Source organism: Triturus cristatus, chromosome 3_2 (genome assembly GCF_964204655.1).
Source record: "Triturus cristatus chromosome 3_2, aTriCri1.1, whole genome shotgun sequence".
NCBI classification, from domain to species: domain Eukaryota; kingdom Metazoa; phylum Chordata; class Amphibia; order Caudata; family Salamandridae; genus Triturus; species Triturus cristatus.
The window spans coordinates 1,230,788,149-1,230,807,229 of record NC_140584.1 but is presented as its reverse complement, the minus strand read 5'-3'; the positions used below and the strand labels follow the sequence as shown (position 1 = coordinate 1,230,807,229).

Sequence of the window (19,081 nt, the reverse complement as noted above, 5' to 3'; positions counted from 1 at the left end):
TGAGATGGGAAAAGAGTTGAGAAATGGGGCTAGTCCAACTTTAGCTCTAGATGCACCGCAGAAAGGTAAACTATGCATTACCAGAAGGAAATCCCAATATGATACATATTTCGTGGGGACTAGTGAGTGCCATGATACATACTTCGTTGCGATAGGTTGGGGTTTCAGAGGTGGAGAAGATACAATTTTTCCAGGAGTGTACTATGTTTGTGGGAACAAGGCTTATTACAAGTTGCCTGACCATTGGTATGGCACGTGTTATGTGGGCCTGGTTTTTCCTAAAATGTTTCATACAGATAAAATAAGAGATGTAGAAGATATTAACTTATTAACACGTTTCAAGAGAGAAACTTGGTCTGAAATTGTGGGTGATATTTTTGGGGTTTTGATTCCAGCAGTGGGAATTTCTTTAAATGCTTATGGAATTCGGAAACTGTCCACAGTGGTTGATCGCTTATCGACGAATACCGCAGGAGGGTTTCTTTTGGTGAATACGGAACTAAGTGCCGTACGTGCCATGTCTATGCAAAATCGACTTGCCCTTGATATTTTATTGGCCAAGGAGGGTGGAGTTTGTGGAATATTGAAAGTTCAACATTGTTGCACTTACATTCCTGACGAAAGTAAAGACCTGAAGGTCTATATCAAAAATATTACTGATTTGCATGAAGAATTAGTACCACTTGAAACTGGGAGTTTGTGGACTAAAATAGCTAATAAGATGATAGCTGTTAAGGATTTTATTGCAAAAATAGGTAGTACTATTATAGGTAGAATATTGTTTCCTTTGTCTTGTATAATTGTTGCTTTGCTGATATTAAGATTAGTGTGTGTGTGTTGTAAAAACAGGAGAGGGAAAGAGAAATTGAAAAATGAGAAGAAAAATAAGAATTTGAAAATTTCGAAAAGAGAACCACAAGAGATTGAATTAGAAGAATTGAGGGAGAGTGTTTATTTAGAGACAAAGAGAGATGATGAAAGAGTGACTGGTGTGTAATGTTGTGTAAGGGGAAAGACATTTCTGATTTCTCCTAAAATGGGACTAAATTTTCACTAATTATTTTTTTGGGTTTATTTGGTGATAAAATCACCAAAGGGGGGATTGCTGGAGCAGAGTTTTCTTTTAGAAAATTCAAGGGCTTTTGAAGCTCTGGCATGTCTATGCGTTTTATTAATTTATTAATAATTAACAATTAATTATTTGTCTTGTGCAAGTGTGATTTTACTAATCAATCCGTTTGTTCTAACATAAGAGAAAGTTACACGAGGGTTAGCTTATTTGTGCTGTTTCTGTTTTAATAATAACGTGCAAGTTTTCATGTTTAAACGTTGCTATGTGCTGTTTATTTTAAGCACAAAACGCTGTCTGAATTAATGCTTTTTTATGTTGCAAAAGCTAGATAAATGCATACACATAAGGGTATTAGTGGGGTTAACACTGTTTAATCATTATGCTGTAGTAACGTTTATTTTGTCTTTTTAATTAAGATGGTCTATTGTGGCCTATGAAGGCCTTAACCGAGTTAACTGAATTTCGAAGCCTGGCTGTGGCATATTCTGTGATGTGGCAAGGGAGACCCCTGCTGGAAAAAGGTTGAAGACAACTGACCATAGTCCTCGTTGTGAAAATTTCCATGAGGACATCAGCAGTTTGGAGGATCTCCAAAAGAAATGGAACGTCCTTGGTAATCTCTGAGAGACAAAGGAGCCTTGGAGAAAACTTGTGAACTGTGGCTCGATTGCCGAGGAGAGACGGAACTGTTTAAATACATTGTAGTTTTTGGTTCCTGTTCCGTAGTTTTATATTTTGTGAACTTTCCTGAGCGAAGATTTTCAGATGTAGCAATGATACATTCCTTCCTTCTCGCTTTGCTTAGTGATTCAGCGGATGCTGAATAATTGTATGTGTGTTTCCATTGTAATTTGCACTATAAGAATGTTAGCTTAGGGAGGGCTCTCCCCACTTGCCATTTTACCTTTGCCGCGTGAACTTGCGTTGCTGAGGATCGATGCTGAGGGACTTCGTCTTGAGAGACTTTACCGAGAGACTTGTCCTGACCCGTTCTGACACTTAGTTAGAATAGGTAACTATGAGAAATGATTTATTCTGATTGATTTACTTTGACTAATTTTTAGATAAAGCAATATAACTTTGAACATGGTGTTGAATTTCCTTTCTTGTCAATTATTGGGTTTATATTTTTGATCATTATTGTATATGTTGTGTAGATTATATAGAGTATATTTAAGGACAATCACTATAATTAGGTCCTATCGTCCTCGATATAGATGCAGGGTGGTTTAGGAGTTTTCTTCCCACAGGTTTATTGCTGGTAGAGTATTTGAGCGTATGTTAGTGAAATGGGCCCTAGCGTATGATGAATGTATGTGCGTGTAACTGTGAGATTACTCTATCCGTGGTAGTGGGTATATTTTGGACACCCTGATCTCTATCACACTCAACGCCGACCGCTCATCCACCTGCTTCCAGGCCACACTAAAGCACACCCATGGAGAAGACGGACCTACAGCTTCACCAGCCTCCAAGCCACCACCGGGCACACTGGGGCAGGACACAAAAATCTCAGATGCATACTACTCAACACCCGCCCTGCACACAAGGACGACATCGAACTCTGGGACCTACTCGACTCATCCTCCCTGGATGTCGCCTTCCTGACGGAGACCTGGATGAACCCCTCTTCAACACTCGAGATCGCTATCGCCATCCCGGATGGCTACAAAATCACTCGCAGAAACCTCATCAACGGAGTAGGAGGAGGAATCACTGTTGTCCACAAGAACACCCTCAGAATCTCGACCAGCAACGACGACACCCTCACCGCTACCAAACACTTGGACTTCCAGATCCACATTGACCAGAACACCACCATCAGAGGAACACTTATCTACAAACCCTCCGGAGCCCGGCCACAGTTCAGCGACTCCATCGCAGACCTAGTCAGCACGCATGCTCTCGCATCCACGGACTACATTCTCCTTGGAGACCTGAACTTTCACCTCGGAAATGCCAACAACAGCAACTCCACCACCCTGCTCGACAACAGCGACACACGCTTGACCCTATCTTTTCCACCAGCAACAACGTCACCTTCAGCCACACCACCAAACTCCACTGGACCAACCCCTGCTGAGTCCACTTCACCTTTGAGAAATCCACCACACACCACTACCCACAACGGACCCCCCACCACAGCTGGACCAAGGTCACCAAAGACCAGCTAATCACTACCCTCGACAGAAACCCACCAACGGACACCGTCGACACGACACTTTATCCCATAACCTCAGGCAATGGATCAACGACTGTGCCAACACGCTCGCCCTGATAAAGAAACCCTCAAACAAACACACAGACCGAAAAGCCACCTGGTTCACCGCCGACCTCCTGGCATCCAAACAGGCCTGCCGAAGACTTGAGAAGAAGTTGCACCATAAACAGACACCAGACAACAACACAGCCCACAAGAACACCATCCGCAGGCACCACCAACTAATCGGAACCGCCAAAAGGACCTCCTTCAAGGAACGCATCGACAACAATGCACACAACAGCGTGAAGGAACTCTCCAACCCCAGCGCGAACTCCAACAACATCCCGCTGTTGCAAGACCTCTGCAACTCCCTAGCCACCTTCTTCCACCGCAAGATCGCAGACATCCACAACAGCCTTAACAACCAGACCCCCCTGACAGCAACCGACACCTCAGACTCAGCACCCCCAGCCACACTGACTTCCTGCTGTCCTGGACCCACAAAAACAACACCATCAAAATCATGAACACCATCCACTCCGTCTCACCATCCAACCCCTGCCCGCAGCACATCTTCAACAAAGCAAGCCCCATCATCGCACCCCACCTCCGGAAGATCATCCACACCTCCTTCGAGACCGCCACCTTCCCAGAGAGCTGGAAGCACACTGAGATCAACCTCCTACTCAAGAAACCCAAGGCAGACCCTAAGGACCTCATGAACTTCAGGCCCATCTCCCCGCTCCCGTTCCCGGCAAAAGTCATTGAGAAGATTGTCAACATGCAAATGACATGCTTCCTCAAACAGAACAAGACATTGGACCTGTCCCAATCAGGATTCAGCAGCAACCACAGTACGGAAACTGTCCTCATTGCCGCCACCGACGACGTCAGGACACTGCAAGACAACGGCAAAACCGCGGCCCTCATCCTCCTGGATCTGTTGGCCGCCTTTAACACCATCTGCCACCACACCCTCCGCACACGCCTCTACAACGCAGGGATCGGCGACAAAGCCCTGGACTGGACCACCTCCTTCCTCACCGGCAGAACACAGATTGTCCACCTCCCCACTTTCCGCTCGGAAGCCACCAAGATCATCTGCAGCGTTCCCCAAGGATCATCCCTCAGCCCGACACTCTTCAATGTCTACATGGCACTTCTCGCCAACATCGTCCGATCGCACGAACTCAACATTATCTCATAGGGCGATGACATCCAGCTCATCCTCTCCATTATCAAGGACCCCACCACCGCCAAAACCAACCTCCACGAAGGAATGAAGGCCGTCACCGAATAGATGAAGAACAGCCGCCTGAAACTGAACTCAGACAAGACGGAGGTCCTCATCCTTGGCCCCACCCCCTCCACCTGGGATGACTCGCTATCAATGACCCAGCAAGTCAACGCCATTTCATCCTCCTGCTTCAACACCCTCCGCATGCTCTGCAAGATCTACAGATGGATGCCCACCGGAACATGGAAAAGACAGTCACCCAGGCCCTCGTCAGCAGCAGACTGGACTACTGCAAAGCCCTCTACGCAGGAACCACGGCCAAACTCCTGAAACAACTCCAACACATACAGAATGCCTCGGCTCGCCTTATCCTCGACATCCCTCGCCACAGCCACATCACATATCACCTGAGAGACCTGCACTGGCTTCCCGTCAAAAAGAGGATCACCTTCAAGCTCCTCACCCATGCCCACAAGGCACTCCACAACACCAGACCAGCATACCTCAACAAATGACTCGCCTTTTACACCCCGAGCCGCCTGCTTAGCTCCGCTGACCTCGCCACCGTCCCACGCATCCAAAGAATGACCACCGGTGGCATATCATTCTCCCACCTCGCCGCCAAGACCTGGAACACCCTCCCCATCCACCTACATCAGATCTAGGACCTACTGACCTTCAGGAGACCTGGCTGTTCAAGCAGAAGCAGCGCCCCCTCCAGAGCCTTGAGACCCTAAAGGGTACGTAGTCTCCTTTGCAAATTTATTGATTGATTGATTGATTGATTGAAGGCGCATTATAAGAGGAGGTGTAATCACACTGGATTGAAAGGCAAGAAGCATTAGAGGCGGATGGCAATCAATCAATCAGCAAAAAAAATGCGAGAGAAAGGAACGAACAGTAAAAACTAGGCAATAGAAGTAGAAAGTAGTCAGAAAAACAGGCCAGGGGAGATGAAGGAGAACCCAGTAAAAATGAAGACGAGGCAGGAGAAAGTACTCAAAATTTGAGGGAAAGGAAGGAGAAAGCAGTAGAAAACAAGGCAAAGAAGGAGAAAGCACTCAGAGACATGGGAGAAAGAAAAGAGACAGCATTAAATCAGGCCCACGCAGAAGATGGCCAAGCACAAAATGATGAGGTATGAGGCAATAGTGACTGCACCTATTATTTAGTGGGGTCAAAATCTATATTACTTTCTTAGGGTGCTAAGGATCTGAGGTTTAATACCTCTAAACCTCCTAAAAAATCATAAACAAAGCACCATGATCCAGCACACCACATAATCATTATATGTAATACAATATTGTATATCGAAGAATATCAGTCCAATCAGCAGGTCTGGTTTCAAATTTCTTTATTTAATTTTCTTCTTTAAAATCTGCGTAGCCACAGCGCTTCGTCCTTACGGACTTCTTCAGGGCTACAAATAAGTATAAACAATAAACAATATATTTATAAACACGAACATAACCATATTTACAGTTCTATTTACATGCTAAAAGAGGCTGTTGTATACAATTATATACAAAAAATATATACAAAAAGAAACAAAACAAGCTACCAGCCTATTTCTTACAACTTTGTTGCACAAATTATAATTTTAACAAAAAGAATGAGCATTATTTATTATCGACATGCTGAATCAATGACAATCGAAATATCACATGTAGAAAAAATGGTAATCTACATTCCTTCAGTAGTCACTGTATTACAATTCACTTGAACGGGGCAAGGAATTCTTTAGTGATGTGTCAAAAATAGAAAAACGTATGACAACAAACATACGTGAATATTTATATCATACACAAGGATTTTTTAGAAGTTTACAGAAGAAAGATAATCTTACCAAAACTGTGATAAGAGGATCTTTTCCATGTGTTCCCTCAATACTGAAGTTAGTGGTTAGCGCTCCTTTAGAGAAAGATTTATATACAACCTAAATGTGTGGCAAAAAGGACAACATAATTTTAGGATATATATATATCCACTAATCTTGTAGCCTTACATTGCGTTTCCAAACTAAAGGAGGAGAGTCTTTCTATAAGTCAAAGCATGCTTTTGGGAGGAAAGGGGGCTCAATCTGATACTCAGTCGGTCAGTTGGGTAAATAGAATGGTTTTAAGATTACCATATAAAATAAATAGAGCATACCGTTTTAATTCCTCGAATTTGTGTAAAGCTCTCAATGAGAATTGTCCTGTTAGGAGCGAGGATTTATATCTATCTGCAGAATAAAGATAGAAAGGATAAAACTTGACAGCTTTTTTTCATTCTGCAAGAATAGGAGCCTTGACATTAATGCGCAAAAAAACAACTATATGCTATTTAATCCTAGTAAAACATCTCGCCCTAATCCTACCCTAAATGGTATCCAGCTAGAGAGGGTAGCAGTCTTCGATTACCTGGGGGTCACAGACGGAAACTTTTGGCTGGGGCCCACAGCTAGAAAACGCAGGCCTAAGATTAGCACAGATGTCATGGGGATTAGCAAAACTTTATAGAAACTCCACAGCTAGACAACCGGGCCCAGTGACCGAGATATATAAAGACCAAATTAGAAGTGCCGTAATGTACGGGGCAGAAATTTGGGGACAGCGCCCTGTAGGTGGATTGGTTAAAACTGAGAACAAGTTTATAAGGCAGCTTTTATGCCTGGCACAAAGCATCCCCCTTATTCCCCTACGTATGGACCTTGGGACAAGACCCATAGTTGAGGAAATCGGACTGCGACCTCTGACATTCTGGCATAGGCTATGGGCAACCCCCAAGCTAATAGCCTATCAGTCCGAATTTAAAGCGATCATGGGGCTCCCAGGGGTGGGCAAATTACCCTGGTTCACACATATCAAAGACCTGGGCTGTAGACTAGGCCGTCCGAATCTATGGACCCACACTGAGGAAGTGTCACCAACAATATCACGGCTCGAATTAGTCAAAATCCATAGACAATATAGACTGGCCAAAATCCAAGGGAGCACTAAACCAGGTCGCTTAACCTCCGACTTACTCAACTTTAAAGACCACTATTCATTTGAACCCTTCCTTGACGATGTACCTCCGTTTATAGCAAGGAAACTTTATGTTCAATTTAGATGAGGTTGTTTGCCGGTCCATGCACATACAAAGAACTGGTGAAAAGCCTCCCCTGCTAGCTGTCCTGCCTGCAATAGTCAATAAGAGACTCCCATCCATTTTTTTTCTTTCGCCCAGAATATGATGTACCTAGGAGGCACTGGCTTTTACCAATATGTAGGAACCTGGTGTACAGACAGATACGGGAGGCATTCAGAGTCTTGTGTACTGACACTCACCCTCCAATTGTTTTCGCTGTGTCCTGTTTCCTAAACTCCATGTGGCACAGGCGCTGCAAATTTTTAACTCCTCCCCCGCACATGACAATCGTTCCTTAGCCATTTCCTATTGTCTTGATCTAACCAACAAATGAAATCAATTTTAATTTCCTTTTAAAATCCTTTTACATCTTTTTAAATGTTAAGAATTGTGTTCACCCACTGCACATGACTTTATCTTGTAATGGCCATTGGTGTTTTTATTGCTCTTTTGCCTTGTATGTATTTTATGTCTTTGCTTTTATGTTCTATAAGATCAAAATAAAGCTTGGAAATGGAAATGGAATGGGTTATTAGTTTTTTCTCTCTCTCTCTTTTTCTTTGGATTGCTGTGACTTTAAACTTACTAGATTGCATGTTTTTTTTCTTGACCTGCGAGGTGTCTTTTCACTTTTTACTTACTAGATTGCATATTGGTATTTTCACATTTATTTTCTAAATTCTTTGAATAAATAGTGGCACTCTAACTCAGTTCCTGCATTTCACACGTGTGTCTTGTTATTTTAGATATCACATTTCTGCTTTAAATTATGTTGTAAAAATGACCCTTGAACACCAGGATGGAAGAAAACAAAAGAAAGTATAGAAAGCGATTACGACAGATCAAAAAAAGAGAACACAGCTTAATGAAGACAAGCATGTGACGGGAACAGCAGTGTAAACCGACATGTTTTTTCAGGACAACACTCTTAAACTCCGCTGAAGGCTCCAGATCGTGGGTCTTACCACTCTTCTCCTGTCAGACGTTTACCATGGTGCTCTCTGTAGCAGTGCACGGACCCCGCAAGTGTACACCTCTCAAACCCAGGCAAGTCCACTGCGTGCACGGCGAAAGGAAATGCAAGGGCTCTGTTTCTCAAACACCACTCCCTCCACTAGCCCAAGGAGCCCAGGGAATGCCCCGATTACTTACCGGTAATCTTCATTACTCCGAGTATAGTCTTCCTCGCCACATGACTAACAAAGTGAGCTTCAGCTCCACAACAGAACCCTCCAAAGCAAAGCAAAAAGAGTCAGCATCCCATGCCTCCCATCCCTTCCCAATATGGCCGACCCAGTCACCCATGACCCCTATAAGAGGCGGGCCGGCCCAACCCAACAGCCTGAAACTACCAAGCAAAACATGAAGCCGATAGCCAGACAGGGAGGGAGGGATGGGAAGTCATGTGGCGAGGAAGACTATACTCGGAGTAATGAAGATTACCGGTAAGTAATCGGGGCATTACCTCCTCGTTAGTCTTCCTCGCCACATGACTAACAAAGTGAGCACATACCAAAGCCAAACGGCTTCATGGAAACTCACAAGACACCAACCGACCAGAGGGCAAACCCCAACAGGCCAGAACGAGCGGAAGGACCACCCAGGGGAGAGGCAACCACGAGCCGGAAAAACCAGCCCGGAACCCAACGACACCGGGAAAAACAAAAATCCGGACCCCAGAGACACGAGGCGCCGGCAGGAACCAGCCGCAGCAAAGGCCAAAAGGGGGACAGAAAAAAACTCCGGACCAGACGCCACAGAAAACAGAGCCCAGACAGAACGCCGGACCCACACACCAGGAACGGCCAACGGAGATCCCGAAAAGGGGCATCAAGAGGAACGGGGCAGCGGAACCAGTCGCAAGCAAACCGGCAAGAGCCGCATCAAAAGAAGAGCGCGACCGTACGCCAACAAACGACACTGTGACAGCGTAAGCGAGACTCGAACCCTTGACCAGTGAGAACCAACACGACCACAGGCACAAGACTCACCAGTGAGCAAAAGCTCCTGGAAACAAGGAAAAGGGGCGCTGACGAGAAACAGAAAGGGAAAAAAACCCAGACACACAAATGAACCCCCGGAAGGGACCGCGACCCCAAGGAGAGAACCCAGGCCGGAACAAGGGAACAAAAAGACCCAGGAAGGTGACGGAAACGACACCGAAGAGACCCGGCCACCAAGGGAACTCAACCAGGCCACCGCAGAAAGCGGAGAACCCGAAAGATCACCCAAGCACAGAAGGCAGGGAAAACAAAAGGCAGCACCACGGACCGAACCGGCCCCCAAAGGAACCAAGAGAGCCGCCGAAGCGAGCACCCACCAAAGGCGAGAGGGACAGGAGGGCAGGGTGAAAACCCAACCCGAGCCACGTCAACACCCCCAGAGAGCCACCAGAGCCAGCAGGCCCCGGAACCCCAAACCCAGGGACAAAAGACGAGGAAACAAGCCAAACCGGAAGCGAACGGGCCCGCCAGGGAGCAGAGAACCGGAGGCACCAGCACCCCCGGACACCCATGCAGGAGACGCATTAGGCCAGAGAGCCACCAGAACCCGATCCCCCCAGCCGAACCAGGACAGGAGCGGGAAGGGCCCGGGCCAAACCGAACCAAGGAAGGACCAGAGTCAACTGGCAGAAGAAAAAACAGCCAGGCAACAAGATTGCATGGAACGCCACACGAAAGTGCGAGTAACCCCTGCGTCGGGACCATGCCAAACGCCACAGAATCGCACCAGGCGGAGAAAACGTGTAGCCGTAGTGAGCAACACAAAAACGAGGAAGGGGCGGCTAAGCCGCAGACCCGAAGAAGACAGGGCGAGTCCAAAAAGGACCCCATAGTCCACAGCACCCAGAAATCCCAGGTGGCATCCCACCCGGGCACCAACCAGCCCCGACCCAGCACATCCGCAGAAAGCAGACTAGGCCAGGCGCAGACAGGGAGGCAATGCCGAAAGCTCCCCAGCCCCATGAAAACCCCGGAGGACTGTCAGTAACAGACAGGGACAGACCCTGCAAAACAACCGCGGGAACAGCAAAACACATCTCCCAACCACACCGAAAGAAAGGCCATAGCCTACTGTAGAGACTGAGCACCCACAGACATCGAAAGACCATGGAATGAACACCCAAACGTCAGGGTAAGAGCCTAAGACCTGAACCATAAGGCAGAGTGATACCAACAGAGCGGACACTGTCGGCAAGCCGAAAGGCAACTAAAGCCCGCGAAGGGGCAAGGAGCCACCACAGAGGGGGCTGAGCGACCCATACGCACACCGGTACATAGAAGCCCACAGCCGCCCCCACAGAGAGGGGGAGCCAAACGTCAAAACCCAAACCCCAGAGCCCGCTAGAGCAGGGTATCAAGCACAAGGCGGCGGGGGAGGGGGAAGCGCAGGGCAGGGCTGCGAGGGCCAGAAGGAGGGGGAACGAGAAAGTGAGCCCGACAAGGCGTGGCCACCACCCGGGACACCCACAACCAAACGGGGCAGAGTAGAAGGCAACAAACTGCCTGTGCGCAGGAAGGATGACAGCGGAGCAACACAGAACCGGAGGAGGAAGAGCAAGCACCCAGCCAGCACCCCCAACCACCAGGACAGAACATGCTTACCAGCAAAGAGAAGCAAGCCATGGGAACCGAGAAGCCCCAGAAGAAGGACAAAACAACAACCACAACACCCACAGAGGGACGAAACAACGTAAGTCCAGGGATAGCCGCAGCGCGAAAAGGCAAGCAGCGAGGCCAGCACCCAACAAACTCCACCCTGAAGCGATGCAACCAAAGGCCCGCTGACAGCGACTGCGGGACTCAAAACCCTTCACCGGAGAGTCGAAACAACCCAAGGCACCGGACGGAACAACGAGAAACCGCACCAGGTCGGACCCAGAAGAGTGAGAAATATGCCAAAAAATGACAAAGTGCATGCGGGACCTGAACCCAGACCCGGAAGATCCCCGAAAACCAGAGGCACAAGACTATGGTAGCAAACCCCCCCCCCGAAAGGGCAGGGAAGAGGCAGCGAAACAAATGGAGAGCCAGCCGCTGACAGCGACAGAGGGACAAACCAAACCCCGCCCCCGGGGCAACGAGCCGGACCGGAGCGGGAAACAGCACAGTCGAAGGCCATAGGAACAGGAGAACATGTGGCAACCCCTGGGACCTGGAACCACCAAGGCAATGGCAGCAGCGGGCCAGGAAGGCAAGCCCACCCCCGCCCATCCCGCCCCCCCAGCCAGAGCCAGGCAGAAACGCCCCAAGGAGCGGGGGTGGCGGGAACCACAGGGATCAGTCGTGAGCACCGTGGCAAAACCAACAGTGCGGGCCAGCGCAGCAAGCGCCTAGGCGAAGCGGAGACACGAAGCGCACACTGTACAAGGTGAGGTGGAGCATGACAGGAAAAATCAAAAACACCGCCATAATTGCAGACAGCGAGCACAGCAAGCTGGCGCATCAGGACACCCACGGTGCAGAACATACGGAACTGGAGTGCAACAAATGATCACACAGGAGTCGGCCAAAAAAATGGGACACGAACCCCAAAATGATTCACGACCCGGTTGCGCAGCAGCCAAGGGAGCCGGCTCAGCGGCAGGTGACAGGACGCCACTCCCGGGACTGGGGCGGAGAGTAGCGCGCCCGCAGCCCCCACACCCGACTGCGACCCAACGGAACGGGAGCACCACGGCAGGGGTACATGCGCCTGTCACAACAAGGCAGGTCAGTGAACACACACTCGTGTCTCAGAGCCTCTGACATCAAATGCTGCCGAAGAATCTACCAAGGGCACCGCTAGAGCAGGGCAACATACAAGCAGGAGCCATTTCATAAAAAGAAAATAACAGACGAACCGGCAATATACCAAGGAGGCCACCAGGGAGCTATTACATAGCGCACAGCCACCGTGGAGTCGTCATAACAGTATGTAGTCAGAGTGTCGCAAACAAAGAGTACATCAACACCGGCATAATATCAACGCGTGCCGTAATATAGCCATTTAGTGAAATGTGACGAGAAAACCGTACCTGCAAAATGTAACATAAAAGCCAGCAGTTGCAGGGCTGTCCAAAAAATCGCCCAGCAGGGCTGCCCGAGCACGGGGACTCAGTATGAGTACGAGTGACCAGCAGTAAAAGCACCCATTACACAAAGCCACCCGGGGCTCAAAAGAATGCGCGCCAACTGAAGCAACGAAAGCACAAGCCCCCTGTGTGGAGTCCCCATTAACCAGAAACTCAGTACACAGGTCCGCCGCCGTCCCGAGGGATGAAGGCACCCTGAAAACTCCCGCCAGAGCCTGGCCGAGAGACAGCAGAGAAGAAAACCTCCGGCGAACAAGGAAGGCGGGAGACACAAACAACGAAGCCCCGTCCCCGGGACCCCGAGCCGGCCCGCCGCGAGGAACAATCAGCGCGCACACAGCAACGCCGGCGACCCCGAAGTGCAGCAAGTCGGAGGGAGAACCATTACATCGGCATATTGGACGCAGGTAACCCCAACCCCCATGCACAGCGGCCCTAGATCGATAGGAACGTGTGTACTAAGGAAGGAAGGAAGTGTAGAGCTTCCGGGACGGACCGAGCCCCGTAGAGCCGCCGCCACCCCCAACGCCAGGAAGGCAGGCGGGCAGGCGAATACGCGGCTCGGGGAAGGGAGACGAGAACAGGGCAGTTTAAAAAAGCACCTGTACGCAACCCTCGGGACACAGTCCCCATGATGGATCCGATAACCGCTGCCGCCCGCAGTATCACGAAAGGCGGGCGGCGAAGGGAATGCAAAGAAGCAAGGGAACCGGGAGACCGGCCCTCACGCAAACCCCCCCCCCCTACCCTGAAAACCCATGGCTCGCTGAAGCAGAGCCTCACCGGCACAACAGCACACACCGGGGGCAACAAAGTAGGGGAAACAACAAGGTCCAAGCTCCTAGGGTCCGCTAGAGCAGGACCTCCAACACTGGACCCATGCACCTGCTACAGCAGGCACCACTCACCTGATGCGCTCTGGAGAGAGTGCAGAACAAAAAAAACAGGCTGTTGGGTTGGGCCGGCCCGCCTCTTATAGGGGTCATGGGTGACTGGGTCGGCCATATTGGGAAGGGATGGGAGGCATGGGATGCTGACTCTTTTTGCTTTGCTTTGGAGGGTTCTGTTGTGGAGCTGAAGCTCACTTTGTTAGTCATGTGGCGAGGAAGACTAACGAGGAGGTAATGGGGTTACTCGAGAGTGGAGATTCAAAGTGAAATAGGTTGGAGTTGCAGCTACTTGCGGTCGCTCTGTGTGATCTTGCATGAATCCCTTTATCGTCTCCCCTCGCCTCATTCAGATGAGCTCTGTTTGTGTCAGTGATGCTGTGGACCTGACTCTCAGCAAGGTGGACAACAGGGGGGAGGACACATGTCAGTGCCCCCACCCAACCCTTTCTCAGCACAGATTCCCACCTGCATGTTCTGTTGCCATGGTGATGACCCCATGTTTCCTCATGTTCACTCTCAGATGCACCCCCTCTACTCACACTGTGCATGCTTTTTCACGATCTGCTTTGGTCACTACAAATGGTAATACACCATTCCCTAGTAGAGAATCATTCTTAGAAGGATTAGCCCTGGACAGTAGGAGAGTATTCCCTGGCTAAAACGTGGCCACATAACCTTGGCATGAATGAGCCACGGACTCTTTCCCAGTGTATCAAGAAAACGACCTTAACGTCTCTTAAACTGAGATTTTGGTACCATATCCATGCCGTATGGTTAAACGTCCTCAAAGTGGGCAGAGCAAACACTTGTACTTTTGCGTAGTGCTTCTTGGGTCACAGAGGTGGGGACCGCACCTCCATTTTGCCCATCCCATGGTCCAAACAACAGTTGTGCCATACACACAGGCCCCTATGGGAGATGGGTGGGGCCGGTGGGCTGAGCTGGTGTTTTCAAATATTTTATACGGTAGGATAAAAACATACAACTTGAGGTGTTAAAAAAACTAGTTCCTAGGGGGGGCACTTGTTATCTTGGACAAGCTAGTAGTGGGCAGACCTGCTTGTCACAGATAAAAAATGATCTGCTTACACATGCCGCAAAATAGTGCTTTATCCAGGTAAGCCGGGTTGTCTGCTTGTGCACTTAGAACCTGTGCAGGCACAGTGTCTTCCAAACAAAAGATGTTGAGGCCCCCGTGGAGCTGTCAAGCTCTGCAGCATGGGACAGCTCTGCAACAGCTCACCTTTGCAGCAGCATACATCTGAGGAGTCTCCACCTGCCTGTGGTACTCATGCTATACTCTTCATTTCTGCTCCCCTGGTTCCTTCTTGCAAAGTTTACAGATGACATACTTTGCAGATTCTGTCTTTCCATCTGGCCACATGTCAAAGATCTGCCACTCCAAGGATTCCTTGGGAGGCTGAGATGACTGAGCTGGTGCACGTGCCCCCCGCTGTTCATCACTTTCTGATGAAGACTTCTTTGAGATAAAAGGCAAACAGGAAAGGAGAGCAAGGCAAATATGGCTACTTTGACCAAAATCCAATAGTGAAATGAAACAATATGGATGGAATCTTCTTCTTCTAAATAAAGACACCCATATTAGCCAATGAGGTGGCATAGCTTGAACAGCCATGACTGCTGTTGCTCTCTAGCAGAGTTTTGCACTGTAACTCCTCAATCCATCATTAATCCTCCACCAGGCTCGCCATCCATCACTCTGCCAGCGCGGGAGCACACAGCTAGACACTGGAAGTCTGGCTGGGCCATTTCGGAGATGGCCTGATCAATAGTGGCACCAGATAAGGGATTCAGCCGAGGAGGTGAGCAATAACACACAACGTGGGCTGGCATGAATGCGCTCCATATGGGAGCTGATGCCCGGGCCTTGACTGGTAGAGCTGAGCTCTGGGGGAGTGCTCCCTCCTTTATCCCTCCCTCACCAGCAGTGGAGTTGAGTGGCGGCCGGTGCTGATGGATGTGGGAGACAAGAAAGGTGTACCACACATACTGGCATTGGGAGGCCCAGGAGCATGCAGTGCTATGCCACTGGCCTTGCACTGCACCAACAGAGCCCACATATACCGTTGCGATTGGGGCATGCCCCCAAGGCCCATGCATTGAGTCAAAGCCCCACATACCCTTGCAGTCAGCAGCGAGCCCAGGTATGAGATGCACCTTTGAAAGCTACGCTGACTAGGACCCACAAAGACCGGGACTACTGCTCTTGGCACCTTTGCCTCCTCCTCTCCCCTCCTCAAACCGACTGGATGACCAACAGGCCCACTTGGGCCTCATTATTCTCCTGCATCTTGTGGCCTGGTTGAGAGGTGACCCAATGAGGGACTGGGGGATGTACTAACCTCCTCTGAGTGGACAGTTGAGCTGACACTTACCACCACTTGCCTAACTTTACAGTTTGTGGCCAGGTGCCTATACCTGGGTCTGCCCCCCTATAAAACACCACTGCTGCCCGAATGAGGACTACTGCTTGTGGGATTGGGGGAACTCATGCTCAGGAATGAACCAATATCCTGCAAGTGTTATGGAGCTGCACGTGCTGCACCTCCTTCAGTTAAAAGCAAAGGAACACATGATGGATGGAATGCTGAACAATGCAAACAATCACCCCCAGTCACAAAGATCTGGGTTTAATGCATCGTTCTTTTGCTCACCACGCCACCATAGTTTGGACCCAGTCATGTGCAAATCAGTCTTGACCCTGCTACTCATGGGAACAGCCCAGCCCGAACTGCCAACCCAGTTCCTCCCTGGACCGGAAACAAGCTTCCTGGGACTGGTTTCCGGGCGTCACCACTCATCAGCCAGGCAAGCTTTAAGCTAGTGGCGCAGTGAGAATGGGACCCACGTCTGCGCACACCCTTCCCACTTAGGGTGACAAAAGCAAAAAAAACAGATGATGGATGACCTGCTGAACAATGAAACATTCCTCACCATCGGTTGGCTAGCCAGATGTGCAAGTGAGCCCCACTGGATGTTTACTCTTCTTTACCAATTTGATGTGACCAGCCTACAATGATCATATTTATATAATCTTCATCGAGCTCTGTCCATTGCCACACACTGCTTGGTACAGAACCCCGATTCCATAGAATTGTGGACTGGGTTGCTCATGCTGCAGTGCCACATATGTTTCTCTGAACACAAGCAAGCGGGTGCATCTCACTACGAGCCTTGTTCCCTTCTTCTAGCCATGGTGAATACTGCTCACCACGGGTCGTCTATGGTCCGGTACTCATGAAACCTCCACAGTCTCAACCATTGCACCTCAGCCGGTGGCTGGGAGGGCTGGTCCCTGGATCATACTGAGGATTCTCTAACTAAATAATGTAAAATGGACATTGTCCTGGGGCAAAAGAGAACGCCTGTGTCTCTTCGGAACACAAAATAGACACTGTGGTGGCAGGCCTTAGCTTATTATATGTGGATCACCACAAACTAGCAGATAAAGTCCAAAACGCAGAACAAACAATCTCCATAGCACAGCAACAGGCTCGTGAAATGGATAAAGCACTGCGTGCTTTACAGGAGCGGGTCTGAATCTTGGAGGAGAGAGATGAAGATGCCGAAGGCCGGTTCCAAAGAAATAATATTCTCATTGTGACCCTTCTAAACAGCATAGAGGGACTGGATGCGGTATCTTATGCGGAACATCGGTTATGCAGTATTCTCCCGCAGCTGCTCTATCACCATTCTTTTCAATTGAAAGAGCACATCAAGTCCTGGTGAGAAAACCCCACTGGTGCCGACCGCAAACTGATGGGAAATTGCCTACTGCACTGTCGGTATCGCAATTTAATCCTGAAGAAGGAACTAGTGGTCGACAATGTCCGTGTTATGATATGGTATGATATACCTTGGAGGTGCAGCGCCAGTGGAATTCGTTCCTTGCAGTTAAGTGCTGCCTGTGTGATTTGGATGCTAGATACTCCCTCCTTTTCCAGGCATGCCTCTGTGTTGGCAAAACACATTTTTCCTAGGACCTCAAGGAGAACTGCGAATGGATTGACCGCCCGGGCTTGACACCCTCTGACTCTGTCATGTCACCCCATGTGACTCCTCAAACCGCCGACAACCCTGGATGAGTACCCACTGAAGCACTGATGCTATGCCTACTGTACATTTGCTATGTTTTTATAACTAATGATCCCCCCAATCACTTGTAACATGTCTATTCCCCTATTCTTCTTTTCCTCCATTGTGAACATCTTATGATTTAGCCCGCCTTTCTAAAGGTAGTGTATACATTTGTACCCCATACAGCACACACTTTTCGTATTGATAATGCACGCTTAGATTTCACAGTGGTTGTTCCATACAGGGGTTTATGTGTCCCTGTCTCACGTATGCTAAACCCCCCCCCCCCTTGGACAGCTTGAGACTATTGGCTTGCATGGTTATTCAGTTTGGGTGGATACACGTTGTCCCTCTGCCCTCATGGTATTATTCATTTGATCTTTAACTTTTACACCACCTGTGTTGTTTTCTGATTAGCTGCCTGTTTCCACTTCTAACTGACATGTTGTCCCCCCCACTGTGCCATGTCATCCTTCATTCACCGTCTAGAGGTTAACATACTTACCTAGAACGTAAGAGAGATGCACACTCCTTCCCACAGAAACGCTGTTTGTTCTGCGCCGCCACTCAGCACATATAGCACTAATACAAGAATTCCACTTACTGCTAACTGAGATTGCGAGATTACAATGGCACTGGCGTGGACAAGTATATTCCTAGAATTACTCCGCCTATGCGATAGATGCTCCGGTTTGGATCAGGGTGAGCATTCCCTTCACTACATTTTTTTTGACGGGTGCCTAGAAGCACACTGCATGCTCCATGGATCTATATACACCCCCAAATCTGACCAAACAAGATTCCTAACCAAATTATCAGGGGTACTTTTGTGATAGGGTGGATCCCATGGCTCCTTAGAGGGGACTTTAATAGTATACTGACTGTTGTTTTGGATTGATCCTTTCCCCCTCTCAATCAAACAGTGGCCATATCCAATGCCCAGGAACTAGCTGACTGGCAGCTATCAGACATATGGAGCCTGTACAATACATACACCAGAGTCTACTCCTTTTATTCGCATTAACACGGCCACATAGATTGTCTGGCTGGCACCCCGGACATCCTTCTTCACATAACCCATATCGGCTACCTATGTCACACTCACTCAGACTGCAATGCTCAGCACCAACATCTGAATTGGGATGCTGCACCCACCCCTCAATCCCAATGTGGAAGTTACATCCATCAGCATTGGATGATCCTCGGTCTTGCGCTTCATTGGTCACCTCCATTGTATGAAACGTCAATGGTAATGTAGCTTCAGCCTGACACATTGAGTGGGATGCCTTCAAGGTCGCCATCAGGGGCCATTGCTTGGGTTATATATGGAATATCCACCAGAAGCTTGACTGAGATATCACTCAGAGAGCGTGTGAACTGCTAAGCTATGAATCAC

The 19,081-nt window shown here is 48.9% G+C and overlaps 1 protein-coding gene and 1 long non-coding RNA gene across 2 annotated transcripts in view; both read right to left on the bottom strand.

Moving 5' to 3' along the window:
• LOC146859535 (CD5 antigen-like) overlaps positions 1–19,081 on the bottom strand; it is a 608,239-nt gene that overhangs the window by 386,429 nt on the left and 202,729 nt on the right. The window lies entirely within an intron of this gene.
• On the bottom strand, positions 5,850–8,731 carry LOC146859536 (uncharacterized). Its single transcript, XR_014980139.1, has 2 exons — positions 6,359–8,731; positions 5,850–5,932 (listed from the first exon to the last, which is right to left on the bottom strand). It is a non-coding gene; the product is annotated as an uncharacterized LOC146859536 (long non-coding RNA).